The sequence below is a fragment of the Eubalaena glacialis genome, chromosome 18 (genome assembly GCF_028564815.1).
Source record: "Eubalaena glacialis isolate mEubGla1 chromosome 18, mEubGla1.1.hap2.+ XY, whole genome shotgun sequence".
NCBI lineage: Eukaryota > Metazoa > Chordata > Mammalia > Artiodactyla > Balaenidae > Eubalaena > Eubalaena glacialis.
Window position 1 is genome coordinate 32630092 of NC_083733.1, and position 21509 is coordinate 32651600.

The following is a 21509-nucleotide window of genomic DNA, read 5'->3' on the forward strand; positions in this document are numbered from 1 at the left end:
AAGATAAGGATATTTTAGAGGGCTAGGAATTAAGTATATGATCACAAATTTGGAGACAATTTCTTTTTAGTATGAGCTATGTTGAGAACAAGGACTAACTACTTGGAGATGGGGACTAAAAACCAAGCAAAATGTCTGTAGAAGAAGAGCGGTTCTATTTCATATTAAATATGAAAACTCTTCTCTTTTGATTATACACTGCTGTCACAGAATACTAGTGGCAGAGTTCATTAGAGGAACTGAAATGATAAGAATGACATCCTAACTCTCATGCAGCTAACTAAAGATTTTCATGCCTGAAAAAAAGAAAGGGGAAATTTTTCATATTGTTCCCTTTTTAAAACCCAGAAGCATTGTGAGTACACAAGTTACTTCTTATAGAACTTCAGATATTAAGAAAAGAACCAAAGTGGATTATTTTTACATCAGAAAAAAATGAAAGACTAAGTTAGCGATTACTATAGAGAGATAAAGTGAGAGAAAATGTGCCTGTGTACTAGGAATTCTATATCTTTTAACTCTTGCTCCTTACATAATTCTTTTGTTGATGTCCAGCTCTTTTTCTTTTTTTTGTCTTTAGGGGAGCTTAACTGTTTTTTTTTTTAACATCTTTATTGGAGTATAATTGCTTTACAATAGCGTGTTAGTTTCTGCTTTATAACAAAGTGAATCAGCTATACATATACATATATCCCCATATCTCCTCCCTCTTGCGTCTCCCTCCCACCCTCCCTATCCCACACCTCTAGGTGGTCACAAAGCACCGAGCTGATCTCCCTGTGCTATACGGCTGCTTCCCACTAGCTATCTATTTTACATTTGGTAGTGTATATATGTCCATGACACTGTCTCACTTCGTCCCAGCTTACCCTTCCCCCTCCCCGTGTCCTCAAGTCCCTTCTCTACATCTGCATCTTTATTCCTGTTCCGCCCCTAGGTTCTTTAGAACCAATTTTTTTTTTTTTTTTTAGATTCCATATATATGTGTTAGCATACAGTATTTGTTTTTCTCTTTCTGACTTACTTCACTCTGTATGACAGACTCTAGGTCCATCCACCTCACTACAAATAACTCAATTTTGTTTCTTTTTATAGCTGAGTAATATTCCATTGTATATATGTGCCACATCTTCTTTATCCATTCATCTGTCGATGGATACTTAGGTTGCTTCCATGTCCTGGCTATTGTAAATAGAGCTGCAGTGAACATTGTGGTACATGACTCTCTGAATTATGGTTTTCTCAGGGTATATGCCCAGTAGTGGGATTGCTGGATCATATGGTGGTTCTATTTTTAGTTTTTTAAGGAACCTCCATACTGTTCTCCATAGTGGCTGTATCAATTTACATTCCCACCAACAGTGCAAGAGGATTCCCTTTTCTCCACACCCTCTCCAGCATTTATTGTTTGTAGATTTTTTGGTGATGGCCATTCTGACTGGTGTGAGGTGATACCTCACTGTAGTTTTGATTTGCATTTCTCTAATGATTAGTGATGTTAAGCATCCTTTCATGTGTTTGTTGGCAATCTGTATATCTTCTTTGGAGAAATGTCTATTTAGGTCTTTTGCCCATTTTTGGATTGGGTTGTTTGTTTTTTTGATATTGAGCTGCATGAGCTGCTTGTAAATTTTGGAGATTAATCCTTTGTCAGTTGCTTCATTTGCAAATATTTTCTCCCATTCTGAGGGTTGTCTTTTGGTCTTGTTTATGGTTTCCTTTGCTGTGCAAAAGCTTTTAAGTTTCATTAGGTCCCATTTGTTTATTTTTGGTTTTATTTCCATTTCTCTAGGAGCTGGGTCAGAAAGGATCTTGCTGTGATTTATGTCATAGAGTGTTCTGCCTATGTTTTCCTCTAAGAGTTTGATAGTGTCTGGCCTTACATTTAGGTCTTTAATCCATTTTGAGTTTATTTTTGTGTATGGTGTCAGGGAGTGTTCTAATTTCATACTTTTACATGTACCTGTCCAATTTTCCCAGCACCACTTATTGAAGAGGCTGTCTTTTCTCCACTGTATATGCTTGCCTCCTTTATCAAAGTTAAGGTGACCATATGTGCGTGGGTTTATCTCTGGGCTTTCTATCCTGTTCCATTGATCTATATTTCTGTTTTTGTGCCAGTACCAAACTGTCTTGATTACTGTAGCTTTGTAATATAGTCTGAAGTCAGGGAGCCTGATTCCTCCAGCTCCATTTTTCGTTCTCAAGATTGCTTTGGCTATTCGGGGTCTTTTGTGTTTCCATACAAATTGTGAAATTTTTTGTTCTAGTTCTGTGAAAAATGCCAGTGGTAGTTTGATAGGGATTGCATTGAATCTGTAGATTGCTTTGGGTAGTAGAGTCATTTTCACAATGTTGATTCTTCCAATCCAAGAACATGGTATATCTCTCCATCTATTTGTATTATCTTTAATTTCTTTCATCACTGTCCTATAATTTTCTGCATACAGGTCTTTTGTCTCCTTAGGTAGGTTTATTCCTAGGTATTTTATTCCTTTTGTTGCAATTGTAAATGGGAGTGTTTCCTTAATTTCTCTTTCAGATTTTTCATCATTAGTGTATAGGAATGCAAGAGATTTCTGTGCATTAATTTTGTATCCTGCTACTTTACCAAATTGATTAGCTCTAGTAGTTTTCTGGTAGCATCTTTAGGATTCTCTATGTATAGTATCATCTCATCTGCAAACAGTGACAGTTTTACTTCTTCTTTTCAGATTTGGATTCCTTTTATTTCTTTTTCTTCTCTGATTGCTGTGGCTAAAACTTCCAAAACTATGTTGAATAATAGTGGTGAGTGTGGACAACCTTGTCTTGTTCTTGATCTTAGAGGAAGTATGTCCTACTCTTATAATGAGTAGTTCATTTTAATTTCTATAAAACTGTATGCTTTATACAGGAAAAACAATGAATGCTTGGGCCATGAACTGATACTCAACTAGCCACATCCAAGAAAATGTTTCTAACTCTTGTGCAGTCACTATCCCTAAGGCAGAGCTACTTGACAGTATCTATTGGATATCTACAAATGACATCCCAGAGGAAATTCGAGAATATTCTGTTATAAGGGTATACTTTCAAATTTAGCTCCATTAAGCAATGGCAGGCATTGCATTTCAGAACTTTTAGCTTTCTTTTTTTTACAAAGTGTAGCAACATTTAAGATATTTATTTGTTAATTATTAATAGATGTCTATGCAAGTGGGGCTAATCAGCCAGTCATGAAAACAGACATATAGACCCATATATACTGTTTAGTGTGTACCAGAAGTTCACTGTGTACTATGTGGAGTGTATTAGGTGAACTTCTGAGAGATTGGAGATTGATGGACTGGAGCTAATGGGATGTTGGTACAAATGAGAAACATGTAGTTAACCTTCACTCATTTGGGGAGGTTCAATTTAGAACTGGCTGTAGGTGTTAGAACCTCTTTTAGAACCTGTGGCAGACATTTTTTCATAGCAACTTAAATAACTATAAATAAAATTTCCAGCAATATAATTCTTACATTTGTGTAGCATTCATGTTAACAAAACCTTTTATGCTCATTTTTGCCTTTAATTCTTGTAAAACACTGTGAGATAGGTAACTCTCATCACCCCAAACACATGTATTAATGAGGAGACTATGGCTTGGAGAAATAAGTGGTTTGGTAAACAGACTCTGTTCTGAAGTTGAATTAGATAGCCCTGCTCCTTGTAGATGTTTATATAAGGGACACAGCAAGTTTCCTACCCATGTAGATTTTCTGTTCTTTCATTTTTTCCTACCTGTAGCCTCTTAATACTTACCTGCTCTAGAATTCTGAATGTTCCAGGGTTACTGAACAATATCCTGCTTTCTAGGTACCAGGTATCTCTCATATAATGTCTATGAATTTTTTTTTTAAGCTTTCTGAAGCTAATACCTAAAGCTTTCTTCAGGACATTTTATAATAGATTTTCTTGTAATTATGCAGCAATCAAGATAGACCTAGAACTCTCACAAAGTTTATTTGTTCAAAGAGGCAATGCTTTATAATTTATTAAATTCCAGAAAAAGTAGATAAATCCTATGATTTGGCATAATCTGTTTCTTCCTTTTGGCTTTGGTTTTGGACAATGTACCACTCACTCATTCTTAGCAATGAGAGTTTAGGTGAGATTGATGCTATTCCCGGCTTCAGTGTAGTGATTCTGATTGGATTAAGTCAATAAGCCACACAGATCTTCCTAGCTGAGACTGGTTCAGAGATGGACCCATGACCCAGTCTGAACCAATAAGAGGGTCAGTCACAGGTGAGGAACTTTAAAAACTGACACTGGTTTCTTCTGAAAATGTGGTTCAATGGGACTGTAGGAGATCTGGACCTGCTTAGATAATTTTGTTACCACAAGAAGGTAGCCTAGAACCACTGAAGTTATGGGATGAAGCTGGCAGATGAACCTAAGACCTCAAGGACTGGGCCCATGAGCACATCCTTTGAGCAACTAGGACTTCTGGACTTTTCTAGTGTGTGAGCCAATAATTTTTCTTTATTATCTAAGCCAGTGTGGCTGGGTTTCCTAGCTTATACAATGTGTATTTGGCCCTCAAACAAGGGCATGCTAGCTCCTTTCTAAGTCTTTTCTCCCCTTTCTCTCTTTCCACCACTCCCATCCATGGAGAATGAGAACTGGATTCCAAAGACCTGATTTCATGCTTACCTTTAGTACTTACCTACTGTGCATATTGAATAAGACAATAACCCATATTGTATATTGGTGAAACAGTGATGATAAAAACAATATTTAACCTACAGGATTATCGGGAGGGTCAAATGAGGTAATGAAGATCAAAACACCACACAAATATTAATTATCTTTCTGAACAGTGCTAATTTAATCTAAAACTTGTTTTTGAGCCCATTTCTCCCAGGTTCTTTCCAGGGATAGATTTATAATGATATGGTAACAGATCTACAACCAGGTAGAAGCAAGAAGGATTATGTACAAATAGGTCATAGGTAGAAAAGTAAAACTCTAGTTTTTAGTGTCATAATTATTTTATGTAGGCCCTGGCTTAATGCATTATGGAATATTTCACTGAATGAAATCATTGCAGACTTTAAGCAGCAAGCTATTAAGAGACAGAATTTGTACATTGTGATGGATCATATTAAAATAATTTAGTTCAAAGTAAGCATCATTATATTTGATTTGGAAATTTCTCCTAATGTGAAGAAATGGTAAATTTGCTGCCGGAGACACATGCAGCTCCCTGCGGCTGGAATGCTAGGAGTTCTGGAAGCTGGGCAGTGTCCCTTCGACCTCACTAAGGAGTGAGCATGTGCCCTAGACTCTCCCCTCTTGCCTAACTGTTGTCTGCCTCAGGCCTGATCTTTTCAAGAAATGTTATACAGTTGCATAAACAAGTTCAAAACGGACTCCATTTTCCTGGTCTCCCCGAATCAAACTTATAAACATGGAAAAAGCATTCACTAGTGCTTCCTGCTCTGTAGTTGAATTCATTTCTATTGCCCCATCTTGTGGAAGAAAGAAAAATAGCCAGATTTTTTTTTCCACCTTTGGGCATAAGCCCTAGAGAAACAAATTCAGCCCATCTGTTTCTCTCTATCTCTGTCTGTCATCTCTTCTTTTGCACATAATATATTTCAAACAATTTATTCTGAAGAAAGGCCAGTATTCCTCATATATTTGCAACCTGACCTTCTTTCCTTACTGATAGGACCAGTGCATGTTGATTATACTCAGAAGTGCTAGACAGAAGTCTGTTGCTGCTTGGAGGATTTAAGACCTGCTACCAGAATTTAGGCCCAAGTCAGACTGCATTTTTGCAGGTCTCTTAGGTTGCTGAATTCTTCTCATGCTCCTGGGAACGTAGTGACCATCACTTTTCCAGCTACCTGAGATATTCTCCCCTACTTCCATCCTACCTTTTATGCATTCGTTTGTGCATGGAAGTCTGTTCAGAGGAAAGATGGATGAAATCAATTCATTATTTGTTTGTTCACCACTTCACTTATTTATTCACCCATTTAACATTTTTTTATTGAGGATCTTCTATATATCAGGCACTATTCTGGGTACTAGGAAACACTAATGGGCAAAACAGCCCATCTCTACTCTGATGGAGTTTACACCTTAGTTGAAGTTGACTATATAGACATTAATCATATAATCACACAAATATATATTTGCAAATTCTGATAAGCCTATGAAAGGAAGCTAAAGGGTACTCTGAGACCATAAAAGAAGAGACCTGATCCGTGGGACTTGACCTTTCCTGATGAAGGGACATTTGAGCTGAGATCTGAAGAAATGGGAGCTAAGGGAGTGGCAAGAACATTCTAAGCAGAGCCTTTGAGTCCTGAGGGAACATAGTGCTTGGAATAGAGAGAGATCAGTGGCTGGAATAAAGAGAAAAGAGGAGAGAGGTTCCTGATGAGGCTGCAGAACCCGGCAGGGGCCAGATTATGTCAGGCCTTGAGGACACACTAGGAGTTTGACCGTCTGACCACGTGGCTTGCAAACATGAAGCACTGTCCATTAATCAAACAGACTGACTTGGTCTCACCTTCCTCTGCAATCACTCACAACGCTGTGGCAAAGGAGTCAGACCAGTACTTCCTGGATGTCTCTATCTGGTTCTGGGCCGGAAGAGTGCTGTGGGTTCCACCATCCATCCTGTGCTCATTCACTCCAGCCCTTTCCACACAGCTGGGTCGTTAGAAGGTGCTGTGGAATTTCTCAAGTTACAGTTTGCAGTAGACCTCTAAGATTTATCCAGCACCTAAGGGTGTTTGTGTTCATGCATATAAATGACTGTTATTCTGTCTCTAAGTGACAGAGACCAGCTTGCCTCCTCAAACACTCAACCTGAAAGTTGCACAACACTGACATCTGGTGCTTGTGTGCGGTTTGAGATTGTACAAGGTCAGAAGGAGGCTCCCGAGACTAGTCCACACTGCAAATGTAGCAAATGCAAATGGAGCAAGACTTAAATGTTTAAAAAGGTGGGCAGGTGTGTATGTGCAAACGCGCGTACGTGCGCGCACACACACACAGCCTCTCTACAGTCTTTTGTTTTGAACTTCTTCTGACTTTCCAATAATATGCATGATAGAAGGCTAACTTCAATATGGCATTTTCTTATTGTCAGTATTTGCCAATTTGTACATGTGGCTCATATGATGGAAGGTGAGGTTCTACCTGGGTTTGGGAGAAAAACAACCGACAAAAAAGTAAATCAATGTTTACTCAGCATCTCTTAATACAAAGCATAGAATTAAGTGAAAAAGTCAGTCTCATAAAAACAATTTAATAATGGTGATTTTCTGGATGATAAATAATATTTGCATAATAATTTATAAGCTCTAAAGCATTTTAGCATATATTTCCACATTCCCTCAATCATTCAGCCATTTATCATTCATCTGTGAACTATTTATTGAGTGTTTACTCTATGTGAGTGATTGGTGTAAGCTGCGAGAAATCTCTTGGTCCTGGCAGGGCAATTAAGAGAGAGGATAGTGTAGTTCTTAACCCAGTATGCTTTGGATTCAGACTTAGCTGCTCCAAACATCTGAGTCCTTGTGTGTTAAATGGCCAGTGATAATAGCAGTGCCTAGCTTATTGAAATGTTGTGAAGATTAAAGAAAAAATGTAAATGTAAAACATTTACCACAGTGTTTAGTACAGGTTACCAAAGAACCATATAAAATAATTATTTTTTTGCAATTTTCAGTTTAGGAAACAAGATTTTCAGCAATGGGAAAGTTAAAAAAATGATGGAAAACAAAAAATAGGTATGCAGTTCATGAGTTTATCAGTCTGGGAAGATATAAGGATTAATGGAAATGAGTAGGTTGAAAGGTGAGAAAAAAGGCCCGGCCCTGTTGTCAAGGAATTTTAGTGTCTATGAGTTTTCACTTCATTCTATAGGGAGATTTGAAGGAAATTCTGTTCTCAGAGTAATGCTTTTGGAATAGAGGTTATGGGGTTGAATGATGAAAAGGTCAGAGATGGAAAGCAGAACCATTAGGTGTGAAGCTTTTCTATGGGGCCTGGTCTGAATTAATTGGACCTTGAAGCACACCAGAGGTAATGGTGGGAATGTAAAGGAGGAGGTCGATGAAAAATATCATAAAGGATGAATGTCAGTGAGATGTCTGTTAATTGTTTATTGGCCTTTTTGTAGGAGAGCCGCATTGTCACCTATTGTAATCCCATTCCTTGGAAATACAGAAGAGAACAGTCCGTTTCTTTTACTGATTTGCTGTTTGTGTTTTGTGGAGATCAAATTCTCCTCCAGAAAATTCAGTGTATCCCAACAACTTATTTATGCAGTGAGCACTTAATCAGAAAGTTCCCTGTCAGAGTACTGCCTGTGGCCACCAGAACTTTCAGACATTTTTCTTTCTGAGAGATGGAACCAAGAGGGACATTGCAAATCTGATATGGCTGGTCTTATGTCTGAATGCTCTGGATTTAGACCTCCCAAGAGAGTCTCTAAAAGATGCTTCTAGAAAGTGAAGAGAATTGGGTCTTTAATGAAGTAAAAGTAAAGAGAATGCTAACGAAGAGATGGACACTATTAACTCATTTAGTAAATATATGCAAAATTTTATGACCTATAACAAATACACATGCTTTTCTTATGACAGAAACATTTGTCAATATTGATTATGTGACGATAAAGAAAACAAATTGCAAAATATAGGGGTCTTAGGGAAACTCAAAATAAGGTTTACAAATAATTTGGAAAAGTATGTAGCTCATTGTGGATATTTCAGTTATTAAACAAGAAAGATTTAAAACATTGAAATGAATTAAATAATTAACTTAAGAAACTAAAGATAATATCAAAACAATCCAAATAAAGGTATGAGATAATTAATGATGATGAAAACTGAATTTAATGGAGTAGAAAACAAAATGCAATTAATAAACCAAAAGCCTCTTCTTTAGAGAGTCATAGTGACCCCCTTTCCCCTGAAAGTCTAGTGGAGAAGGCACTAGAAGAGAGAGAAAAAAACTTTGTTTTACCTAAAATGGAAATGTAACTATAGATGTTAAGAGTTTAGAAGAACTAGAAGGAATATTCTCTGAACCTTATGCCAGTAAATTTCAAGTCCTAGATCAAGTGGATAGCTTCCTAAGAAGCTTTGAATTATTCAAAGTGGCTCAACAAAGGTAAATAGCCATACTACTTCAATAATCATAAAAGAAATATAAAGATTTGTCTAAGAGCCACCATTTTAAAAGAAGATATCGGAATTGTGAACAACTCTTAGGATAACCTTGGTGAAATGGACCAATTCCTTGAAAAACACACTACGAAAACTCACACAAGGAGAAGTAGATAAAATGAATAGGCCTATATCTACTAAAGAAATTGAATCAATAAGTAATAACCTTCCAGAAAAGAGAGCACCGGGCTCAGAAGGGCTCACTGGTGAATTCAAACAAATATTTAAGGAAAAATGATTAAAAAAATCTTTTCCAGAAAATAGAAACAGAGGGAATACTTCCTAATGCATTCTATGAAACCAGCATTACCCTAATACCAAAACCAGACAAAGACATTACAAGAAAAGAAAACTATAGATCAATATGTTTCATGAACATAGATATAAAAATCCTTAACAAAATATTAGCAAATCAAATCCAACATTGTATAAAATGTACATACAACCAAGTGGGATTTATTTCAGTTATTCAAGATTGGTTCAACATTAAAAAATCAATGAATATAATCCATCATGTCAACAAGCTAAAGAATAAAAATCATATGATCATACCAATAGATGCAGAAAAAGAAATTGACAGATCTGTCCACTCATGATTAAAAAACAAAACAAACAAACAAACAAACTCTCAGCAAACTAGGAATAGAGGGAAACTTCTTCAACTTGAGAAAGAACATCTACAAAAACCTGACAGCTAACATCATATTTAATGGTGAGAAACTACATGTTTCCTGCTAAGATCAGGAACAAGGCAATGATGTCCACTCTCAACACTCTTACTCAATATAGTACTGGAAGTCCTAGGTAATGCAATGAGACAGAAAAGGAAATAAAAATGTATACAGATTGAGAAGGAAGAATTAAAACTGTCTTTGTTCACAGGTGATATGATTGTCTATGTAGAAAATTCCGAAGAATGAACAAAAGAAAACCTCCTGGAACTATTAAGCAAATACAGCAAGGCTGCAGGATACAAAGTTACTCTACAGAAGTCAATTGCTTTCTTATATATCAGCAGTGCACATTTGGGATTTGAAAATAAAAACACAAAACCATTTATATTAATGGGACAGAGCGAGAGAGACAGAGAGGGAGAGATGGAGAGGGAGAGAGAATGTACAAGATATACATAAGGAAAACAACAAAACTCTGCTGAATGTAATTAACAAGATCTAAATAAATGGAGAGATATTTCATGTACACAGACAGGAAGGCTCAATATTGTCAAGATGTCAGTTTTTCCAAAATTGATCTAAGATTCAATGCAATCCCAATCAAAATTCCAGCAGGTTATTTTGTGGATATCAACAAACAGATTCTAAAATAAATAATGGAAAGGCAAAGACTCAGAATACCCAACACAATATTGAAGGAGAAGAACAAAATTGGAAGACTTCACTACTTGACTTCAAGCCTTACTCTAAAACTACAGTAATCAAGACAGTGAGATACTGGTGAAAAAATAGACAAATACATCAATAGAACAGATTAGACTGCCCAGAAATAGACCCACACAACTATATTCAGCTGATCTTTGACAAAGGAGCAAAGGCAACTTAATGGACAAAGGATAGTATTTTCAAGAAAGGCATCCACATGCAAAAACATGAATCTAGACACAGACCTTACACCTTTCACAAAAAAGTTAGTTCAAAATAAATCATAGACCTGAATGTAAACTGCAAAACTATTAGACATCTAGAGGATAACATAGGAGAGAATCTTGGATTTGGCAATGACTTTTTTTTAGTTACAACACAAAAATCACATTCCATGAAAGAGAAAGAAAAAGGCAAGTTAGACTTCATTAAAATTAAAAAGTTCTGCTCTACGAAAGACATGGATAAGAAAGTAAAAGATAAACCACAGAAGGGAGAAGATATTTGCAAAACATATCTGATAAGGGACTGGTATCCAAAATATACAAACAGCTCTTAAAACTCAACAATAAGATAACATCCCAGTTAAAAAATGGGCAAAAGATCTGAACAGACACCTCACCAAAGAAGATGTACAAATGGCAAATATGCATAGAAGAAGATGCTCAACATCACATTTCACCACATAACTGCAAATTAAAACGAGATACCACTTCACACCTATTAGAATGGCTAAAATCCAAAACGCTGACAATACCAAATACTGGCAAGGATGTGGAGCAACAGGAACTCTCATTCATTCCTGGGGGGGTGCAAAATGGTACAGCCACTTTAGAAGTTAGTTTGGCAGTTTCTTATAGAACTAAAAATACTCTTGCCATATGATTGCACTACTTGGAATTTACTCAAATGAATTGAAAATTTACGTCCACACAAATGTTTATACAGCTTTATTCATAATTGTCAAAACTTGGAAGCAACCAAGATGTCCTTCAATGTGTGAATGAATAAACAAATGGCGGCAAGCATATACAGTGCAATATTATTCAGCAGTAAAAAGAGATGAGCTATCAAGCCACACAGAGACATGCAGGAACCTTAAGTACATGTTGCTAAATGAAAGAGGTCAGTCTGCAAAGGTTATATACTATATGATTCCAAATGTATGACATTCTGGAAAAGGCAAAACTATGGAGACAGTTAAAAGATCAATGTTTGCCAGGGGCTTAGGGGAAGGGAGGGAGGATGAATAGGTGAAGCACAGGGAATTTTTAGCACAGTGAAATTATTCTGTATGACACTGAAATGGTGGATACATATCATTATTCCTTTACAAAAACCATCCAATGTACAACACAAATAGTGAACCCTAATACAAACCATGGACTTTAGTTAATAATAATGTATCAACATTGGCTTAGAAATTATAACAGATGTACTACACTAATGCATTATGTTCATTATAGGGGAAACTCTGGGCGGGTGGGGTTGGGAGTGAGGGGGCCTATGTACTTTCCGCTCAATTTTTCTAGAAACGTAAAACTGCTCTAACAAAATTAATTTTTTAAAGTTATAGGATAAAAAATAAAGGATACCAGGAGTGAATGATTTTATAGGGCACTCTTTTTAAATTTTGGGGGACAGCTAACATTTAAATTATCCAAGTAATGCTAGAATTTGGAAAAAAAGGCATATCTTCCTAATTCTTCTGAAAAATTACCAAAATCAAATAAAATTTATACTGAAAAACTGTAACCCAATCACATAAATGATGAAGCAAACATCTAATGCAATATTAGCAAAGAGAATACAGTCATGTAGTAAAATAAAAAAAGTATAGTGTTGTAGATTTTATTCTAAAAGTTCCACAAAGGATCAATATTTAGGGACCATACTGAGGAGAATTCCATGTCAAATCTGTTTAGGAAATACCCTCTTGGCAAGTCACCACGCACACTCACACATCAAAAATTCTGAAATCCTACAGAAAAGAAAACTGTTTTTGGTTTAAAACACTTTTTTTTCAAAAATATTTGATAAAAGGACACTCTGTTACTCGTATGTATCACCCATTAACATCCACAGTAATGGCATACCACAGAACACACCACACCGCTCAACACAGAGATACCTCTCTCCTTCAACTTGCATAAGGACTGTGGTAGATAGATTAATGGTCCCAAGATGTCCATGTCCTAATCCCTGCAATCTGTAAATACAATATGTTACCTTCCACAGCAAAGGGGAGTTAAAGTTGCAGGTGGAATTAAGATTGCTAATCACTGACTTTCAGATAAGACAATTATCCTGGATTATCTGGAAGGGTGAAATGTAATCACGAGAGGCCTTACAAATGGAAAAGGAGGAAGAGAGAATCAGAGAAGGAGGTGTCAAGATGGAAGCACGTCAGAGTGCTATGATGTGAGAAGCAGTTGACCTGCCCTTGCTAGCTTTGCAGATGGAGGAAGAGGCTGTGAGCCAATGAATGTGGGCAAACTCTAGAAGATGGAAAATACAAGGAAATGGATTCTTCCCTGGAACCTCCAGAAAGGAAAGCAGCCCTGCTGACACCTTGATTTTAGCCCAGTGAGACCTGTGTTGGACTTCAGAATTGTAAAATAATAAATTTGTGTTGCTTTAGCCACCAAATTTATAGTAATTTGTTACAGCAGAAATAGGAAACTAATATAGAGACTGTCTTAACACCTCTTTTAAGACCCCATTACGTATTTTTGGTCTTTTAATTTACAGCTGATCCTATGAAATAACCATAGTGAAGGGAAGTGAGTTGGAAATAGTACAGAGTCAAAATTTTAGACTATTTTAAGAGTATATTTGTAATGTTTGTTTTTTTCCTGTGGTTGTGGTATAGTAGAAAGAAAACAGTATTTGTAGTTTTAATGCTTGTGTGATTTTGGGAAAACTTTTTTCAGGCTCTATTTGCACTTCCATAATTATATCATGGAGCTATTGTGAAGACTTAATAAGCTTCAGTGTAAAAAAGAACTTGAAAGCAGGGCTGTAGAGTAATCTGGTGGGTTTGAAGCCTGGCTCTGGTCCTTGCTGCCTGTGTTATCTTGAATTTCCCTCCTGCTTACCCTGCCTGCCTTCCCTACTCTCTCCATTCTTTCTTCCCTTCCTTTTTCATGCAAACTTTGCACAGCTAACACACTGGTATGTGTCAGACTCCAATAAATACATTATAAAATCTCCAGTAGTGAAATATCTTTCTCTTAACCTTGTCCTACATCTGCCCAGTTCCCCTGCCACACCCTCCATGCACCTATTCATAACAACTGTTCTTAGTTTCCTATATATTTTCCAGACCTATTCTATGAAATTTGAGACAATATAGATTGGTATTTTCCCATTTTACTTAAAAGGTGGAATTTTATATATGTTGTACTGCATTTTTCTTTTTTCCCTCAAAGATTTTTATTTTTTATTTTTTTAATAAATTTGTTTATTTACTTTTTGGCTGCGTTGGGTCTTCATTGCTGCACCTGGGCTTCCTCTAGCTGCGGTGAGCAGGGGCTACTCTTCGTTGTGGTGCGCGAGCTTCTCATTGCAGTGGCTTCCCTTGTTGTGGAGCATGGGCTCTAGGCACCCGGGCTTCAGTAGTTGTGGCATGTGGGCTTCAGTAGTTGTGGCTCACAGGCTCTAGAGCATAGGCTCAGTAGTTGTGGCACACAGGCTTAGTTGCTTTGTGGCATGTGAGATCTTTCTGGACCAGGGCTTGAACCTGTGTCCCCTGCATTGGCAGATGGATTCTTAACCACTGCGCCACCAGGGAAGTCCTCAAAGATTTTTTTCTTGAATACCTTTCCCCATCTGCACACAGAAGACTCCTTTATTTTTCCCAGCTGTATAGTATTCCTATATGAGTGAACTATAATTTATTTAACCTACTTATGAACACAAGACTGTTTTCAGTCTTTTCTATTACAAACAGTACTGAGGTGAATGGTCTTGTACATAAATACTTTTACACATTTGCAAATATATCAGTAGGGAAAAAATCCCAGAAGTGGCATTGTTGAGTCAAAGAGTTTAAACACTTGTAATAGATATGAGCAAGTTTCTGACCTTCCCTTAGCTGCAGTTTCCTCATCTATAAAGTAGGGATAATGATAAATATGCCTCATGGAGGGGGACCTTCAAGATGGCAGACCTTCAAGACATGGAGATCACCACCCTCCCCACAAATACATCAAAAATACATCTACATGTGGAACAACTCCTACAGAACACCTACTGAATGCGGGCAGAAGACCTCAGACTTCCCAAAAGGCAAGAAACTCCCCACGTACCTGGGTAGGGCAAAAGAAAAAAGAAAAAACTGACACAAAAGAATAAGGACGGGACCTGCACCTCTGGGAGGGAGCTGTGAAGGAGGAAAAGTTTCCATACACTAGGAAGCCCCTTCACCGGTGGAGACGGGGTAGCGGGGAGAAGCTTCGGAGCCACCAAGGAGAGCGCCACAACGGGTGCAGAAGGCAAAGCAGAGAGATTCCTGCACAGTGGATGGATGCCGACCAGCACTCACCAGCCTGAGAGGCTTGTCTGCTCACCCGCTGGGGCGGGTGGGGGCTGGGAGATGAGGCTCGGGCTTCGGAGTTCAGATCCCAGGGAGAGGGCTGGGGTTGGCTGCGTGAACACAGCCTGAAGGGGGCTAGTGCACCACAGCTGGCCAGGAGGGAGTCTGGGAAAAAGTCTGGACCTGCCTAAGAGGCAAGAGACCATTGTTTCGGGATGTGTGAGGAGAGGGGATTCAGAGCACTGCCTAAACGAGCTCCAGAGATGGGCGCGAGCCACGGCTATCAGCATGGACACCAGAGACCGGCATGAAACGCTAAGGATGCTGCTGCAGCCACCAAGAAGCCTGTGTGCAAGCACAGGTCACTATCCATACCTCCCCTCCCGGGAGCCTGTGCAGCCTGCCACTGCCAGGGTCCTGTGATCCAGGGACAACTTCCCCGGGAGAACACACAGCGCACCTCAGGCTGTTGCCACGTCATGCTGGCCTCTGCCACCGCAGGCTCGCCCCACATTCCGTACCCCTCCCTCCCCCAAGCCTAAGTGAGCCAGAGCCTGCTAATCAGTTGCTCCTTTAACCCCGTCGTGTCTGGGCAGGAACAGATGCCAGAGGGCGACCTACATGCAGAGGCAGGGCCAAATCCAAAGCTGAACCCCAGGAGCTGTGCGAACAAAGAAGAGAAAGGGAAATCTCTCCTAGCAGCCTCAGGAGCAGCGGATTAAATCTCCACAGTCAACTTGATGTACCCAGCATCTGTGGAATATCTGAATAGACAACGAATCACCCAACATTGAGGAGGTGGACTTTGGGAGCAACTGTAGACTTGGGGTTTGCTTTCTGCATCTAATTTGTTTCTGGCTTTATGTTTATCTTAGTTTAGTAGTTAGAGCTTATTATCATTGGTAGATTTGTTTATTGATTTGGTTGTTCTCTTCTTTTATATATATATATATATATATATATATATATATATATGTGTGTGTGTGTGTTTTTCCTTTTTCTCTTTTTGTGAGTGTGTATGTGTATGCTTCTTTGTGTGATTTTGGCTGTATAGCTTTGCTTTTACCATTTGTCCTAAGGTTCTGTCTGGCTGGTTTTTTTCGTTTTGGCTTTTATAGTATAGTTTATAGCGCTTGTTAACATTGATGCATTGGTGGATTTCGTTATTAGTTTGGTTGCTCTCTTCTTTCTTTTTTTATTACTTTAAAAAAATTTTTTAATAAGTTTTTAAATTTTTTATTTTAATAACTTTATTTTATTTATTTATTTTTTCTTTCTTTCTTTTTTTTCTCGCTTTTCTTCCAAGCTGTGTGGCTGACAGGGTCTTGGTGCTCGAGCCAGGTGTCAGGCCTGAGCCTCTTAGCTAGGAGAGCTGAGTTCAGGACACTGGTCCACCAGAGACCTCCCGGCCCCACGTAATATCAAACAGCAAGAGCTCTCCCAGAGATCTCCATCTCAGTGCTAAGACCCAGCTCCACTCAATGACCAGCAAGCTACAGTGCTGGACACCCTATGCCAAACAATTAGCAAAACAGGAACACAACCCCACCCGTTAGCAGAGAGGCTGCCTAAAATAATAATAAGGTCACAGACACCCCAAAACAAACCACCGAACGTGGTCCTGCCCACCAGAAAAACAAGATCCAGCCTCATCCACCAACACACAGGCACCAGTCCCCTCCACCAGGAAGCCTACACAACCCACTGAACCAACCTTACCCACTGGGGGCAGACACCAAAAACAATGGGAACTACAAACCTGCAGCCTGCGAAAAGGAGACCCCAAACACAGTAAGTTAAGCAAAATGAGAAGACAGAGAAACACACAGCAGATGAAGGAGCAAGGTAAAAACCCACCAGACCAAACAAATGAAGAGGAAATAGGCAGTCTACCTGGAAAAGAATTCAGAGTAATGATAGTAAAGATGATCCAAAATCTTGGAAATAGAATAGAGAAAATACAAGAAACGTTTAACAAGGACCTAGAATAACTAAAGAGCAAACAAACAGTGATGACCAACACAATAAACGAAATTAAAAATCCTCTAGAAGGAATCAATAGCAGAATAACTGAGGCAGAAGAAAGGATAAGTGACCTGGAAGAGAAAATAGTGGAAATAACTACCTAAGAGCGGAATAAAGAGAAAGAATGAAAAGAATTGAGGACAGTCTCAGAGACCTGTGGGACAACATTAAACGTACCAACATTCGAATTATGGGGGTCCCAGAAGAAGAAGAGAAAAAGAAAGGGACTGAGAGAATATTTGAAGACATTATAGTTGAAAACTTCCCTAATATGGGAAAGGAAATAATCAAGTCCAGGAAGCGCAGAGAGTCCCATACAGGATAAATCCAAACAGAAACATGCCAAGACACATATTAATCAAACTATCAAAAATTAAATACAAAGAAAAAATATTAAAAGCAAGGGAAAAACAACAAATAACATACAAGGGGAACCTCATAAGGTTAACAGCTGGTTTCTCAGCAGAAACTTTGCAAGCCAGAAGGGTGTGGCAGGACATATTTAAAGTGATGAAAGGGAAAAACCTACAAACAAGATTACTCTATCCAGCAAGGATCTCATTCAGATTCGATGGAGAAATTAAAACCTTTACAGACAAAAGCTAAGAGAATTCAGCACCACCAAACCAGCTTTACAACAAATGCTGAAGGAACTTTTCTAGGCAGGAAACACAAGAGAAGGAAAAGACCTACAATAACAAACCCAAAACAATTATGAAAATGGTAATAGGAACATACATATTGATAACTACCTTAAATGTAAATGGATTACATGCTCCAACCAAAACACATAGACTGGCTAAATGGATACAAAAACAAGACCCATACATATGCTGTCTACAAGAGACCCACTTCAGACCTAGGGACACATACAGACTGAAAGTGAGGGGATGGAATAAGATATTCCATGTAAATGGAAATCAAAAGAAATCTGGAGTAGCAATTCTCATATCAGACAAAATAGACTTTAAAATAAAGACTAGTACAAGAGACAAAGAAGGACACTACATAATGATCAAGAGATCAATCGAAGAAGAAGATATAACGATTGTAAATATTTATGCACCCAACATAGGAGCACCTCAATACATAAGGCAAATGCTACCAGCCGTAAAATGGGAAATTGACAGTGATGCAATCATAGTAGGGGACTTTAACACCCCACTTTCACCAATGGACAGATCATCCAAAATGAAAATAAATAAGGAAACACAAGCTTTAAATGATACATTAAACAAGATGGACTTAATTGATATTTATAGGACATTCCATCCAAAAACAACAGAATACACTTTCTTCTCAAGTGCTCATAGGACATTCTCCAGGATAGATCATATCTTGGGTCCCAGATCAGGCCTTGGTAAATTTAAGAAAATTGAAATCGTATCAAGTATTTTTTCCGACCACAATGCTATGAGACTAGATATCAATTACAGGAAAAAAATCTGTAAAAAAATACAAAAACATGGAGGCTAAACAATACACTACTAAATAACCAAGAGATCACTGAAGAAATCAAAGAGGAAATCAAAAAATACCTAGAAACAAATGAGAATGAAAGCACGACAACCCAAAACCTATGGGATGCAGCAAAAGCAGTTCTAAGAGGGAAGTTTATAGCAGTACAATCCCACATCAAGAAACAAGAAACATCTCAAATAAACAACCTAACCTTACACCTAAAACAATTAGAGAAAGAAGAACAAAATAACCCCAAAAGTTAGCAGAAGGAAAGAAAAATCATAGAGATCAGATCAGAAATAAATGAAAAAGAAATGAAGGAAACGATAGCAAAGATCAATAAAACTAAAAGCTGGTTCTTTGAGAAGATAAACAAAATTGATAAACCATTAGCCAGACTCATCAAGAAAAAAAGGGAGAAGACTCAAATCAATAGAATTAGAAATGAAAAAGGAGAAGTAACAACTGACACTGCAGAAATACAAAGGATCATGAGAGATTACTACAAGCAACTCTGTGCCAATAAAATGGACAACCTGGAAGAAATGGACAAATTCTTAGAAATGTGCAACCTTCCGAGACTGAACCAGGAAGAAATAGAAAATGTGAACAGACCAATCACAAGCCCTGAAATTGAAACTGTGATTAAAACTCTTCCAACAAACAGAAGCCCAGGACCAGATGGCTTCACAGGCGAAGTCTATCAAACATTTAGAGAAGAGCTAACACCTATCCTTCTCAAACTCTTCCAAAATATAGCAGAGGGAGGAACACTCCCAAACTCATTCTACAAGGCCACCATCACCCTGATACAAAAACCAGACAAAGATGTCACAAAGAAAGAAAACTACAGGCCAGTATCACTGATGAACATAGATGCAAAAATCCTCAACAAAATACTAGCAAACAGAATCCAACAGCACATTAAAAGGATCATACAGCATGATGAAGTGGGGTTTATCCCAGGAATGCAAGGATTCTTCAATATACACAAATCATTCAGTGTGGTACACCATATTAACAAATTGAAGGAGAAAAACCATATCATCATCTCAATCGATGCAGAGAAAACTTTCAACAAAATTCAACACCCATTTATTATAAAAACCCTGCAGAAAGTAGACATAGAGGGAACTTTCCTCAACATAATAAAGGCCATATATGACAAACCCACAGCCAACATTGTCCTCAATGGTGAAAAACTGAAACCATTTCCACTAAGATCAGGAACAAGACAAGGTTGCCCTCTCTCACCACTATTATTCAACATAGTTTTGGAAGTTTTAGCCACAGCAATCAGAGAAGAAAAAGAAATAAAAGGAATCCAAATCGGAAAAGAAGAAGTAAAGCTGTCACTGTTTGCAGATGACATGATACTATACATAGAGAATCCTAAAGATGCTACCAGGAAACTACTAGGGCTAATCAATGAATTTGGTAAAGTAGCAGGATACAAAATTAATTCACAGAAATCTCTAGCATTCCTATATACTAATGATGAAAAATCTGAAAGTGAAATTAAGAAAACACTCCCATTTACCATTGCAACAAAAAGAATAATATATCTAGGAATAAACCTACCTAAGGAGACAAAAGACCTGTATGCAAAAAATTATAAGACACTGATGAAAGAAATTAAAGATGATACAAATAGATGGAGAGATATACCATGTTCTTGGATTGGAAGAATCAACATTGTGAAAATGACTCTACTACCCAAAGCAATCTACAGATTCAATGCAATCCCTATCAAACTACCACTAGCATTTTTCACAGAACTAGAACAAAAAATTTCACAATTTGTATGGAAATGCAAAAGACTCTGAATAGCCAAAGCAATCTTGAGAAAGAAAAACGGAGCTGGAGGAATGAGGCTCCCTGACTTCAGACTATACTACAGTGCTACAGTAATCAAGACAGTATGGTACTGGCACAAAAACAGAACTATAAATCAATGGAACAGGATAGAAAGTCCAGAGATAAACCCACGCATATATGGTCACCTTACCTTTGATAAAGGAGGCAAGAATATACAGTGGAGAAAAGACAGCCTCTTCATTAAGTGGTGCTGAGAAAACTGGACAGGTACATGTAAAAGTATGAGATTAGAACACTCCCTAGCACCATACACAAAAATAAACTCAAAATGGATTAAAGACCTAAATGTAAGGCCAGACACTATCAAACTCTTAGAGGAAAACATAGGCAGAACACTCTATGACATAAATCACAGCAAGATCCTTTTTGACCCACCTCCTAGAGAAATGGGAATCAAAACAAAAATAAACAAATGGGACCTAATGAAACTTAGAAGCTTTTGCACAGCAAAGGAAACCATAAACAAGACCAAAAGACAATCCTCAGAATGGGAGAAAGTATTTGCAAATGAAGCAACTGACAAAGGATTAATCTCCAAAATTTACAAGCAGCTCATGCAGCTCAATATCAAAAAAACAAACAACCCAATCCAAAAATGGGCAGAAGGCCTAAATAGACATTTCTCCAAAGAAGATATACAGATTGCCAACAAACATATGAAAGAATGCTCAACATCATTAATCATTACAGAAATGCAAATCAAAACTACAATGAGATATCATCTCACACCGGTCAGAATGGCCATCATCAAAAAATCTACAAACAATAAATGCTGGAGAGGGTGTGGAGAAAAGGGAACCCTCTTGCACTGTTGGTGGGAATGTAAATGGATACAGCCACTATGGAGAACAGTATGGAGGTTCCTTAAAATACTAAAAATAGAACTACCATGTGACCCAGCAATCCCACTACTGGGTATATACCCTGAGAAAACCATAATTCAAAAAGAGTCATGTACCAAAATGTTCATTACAGCGCTATTTACAGTAGCCAGGACATGGA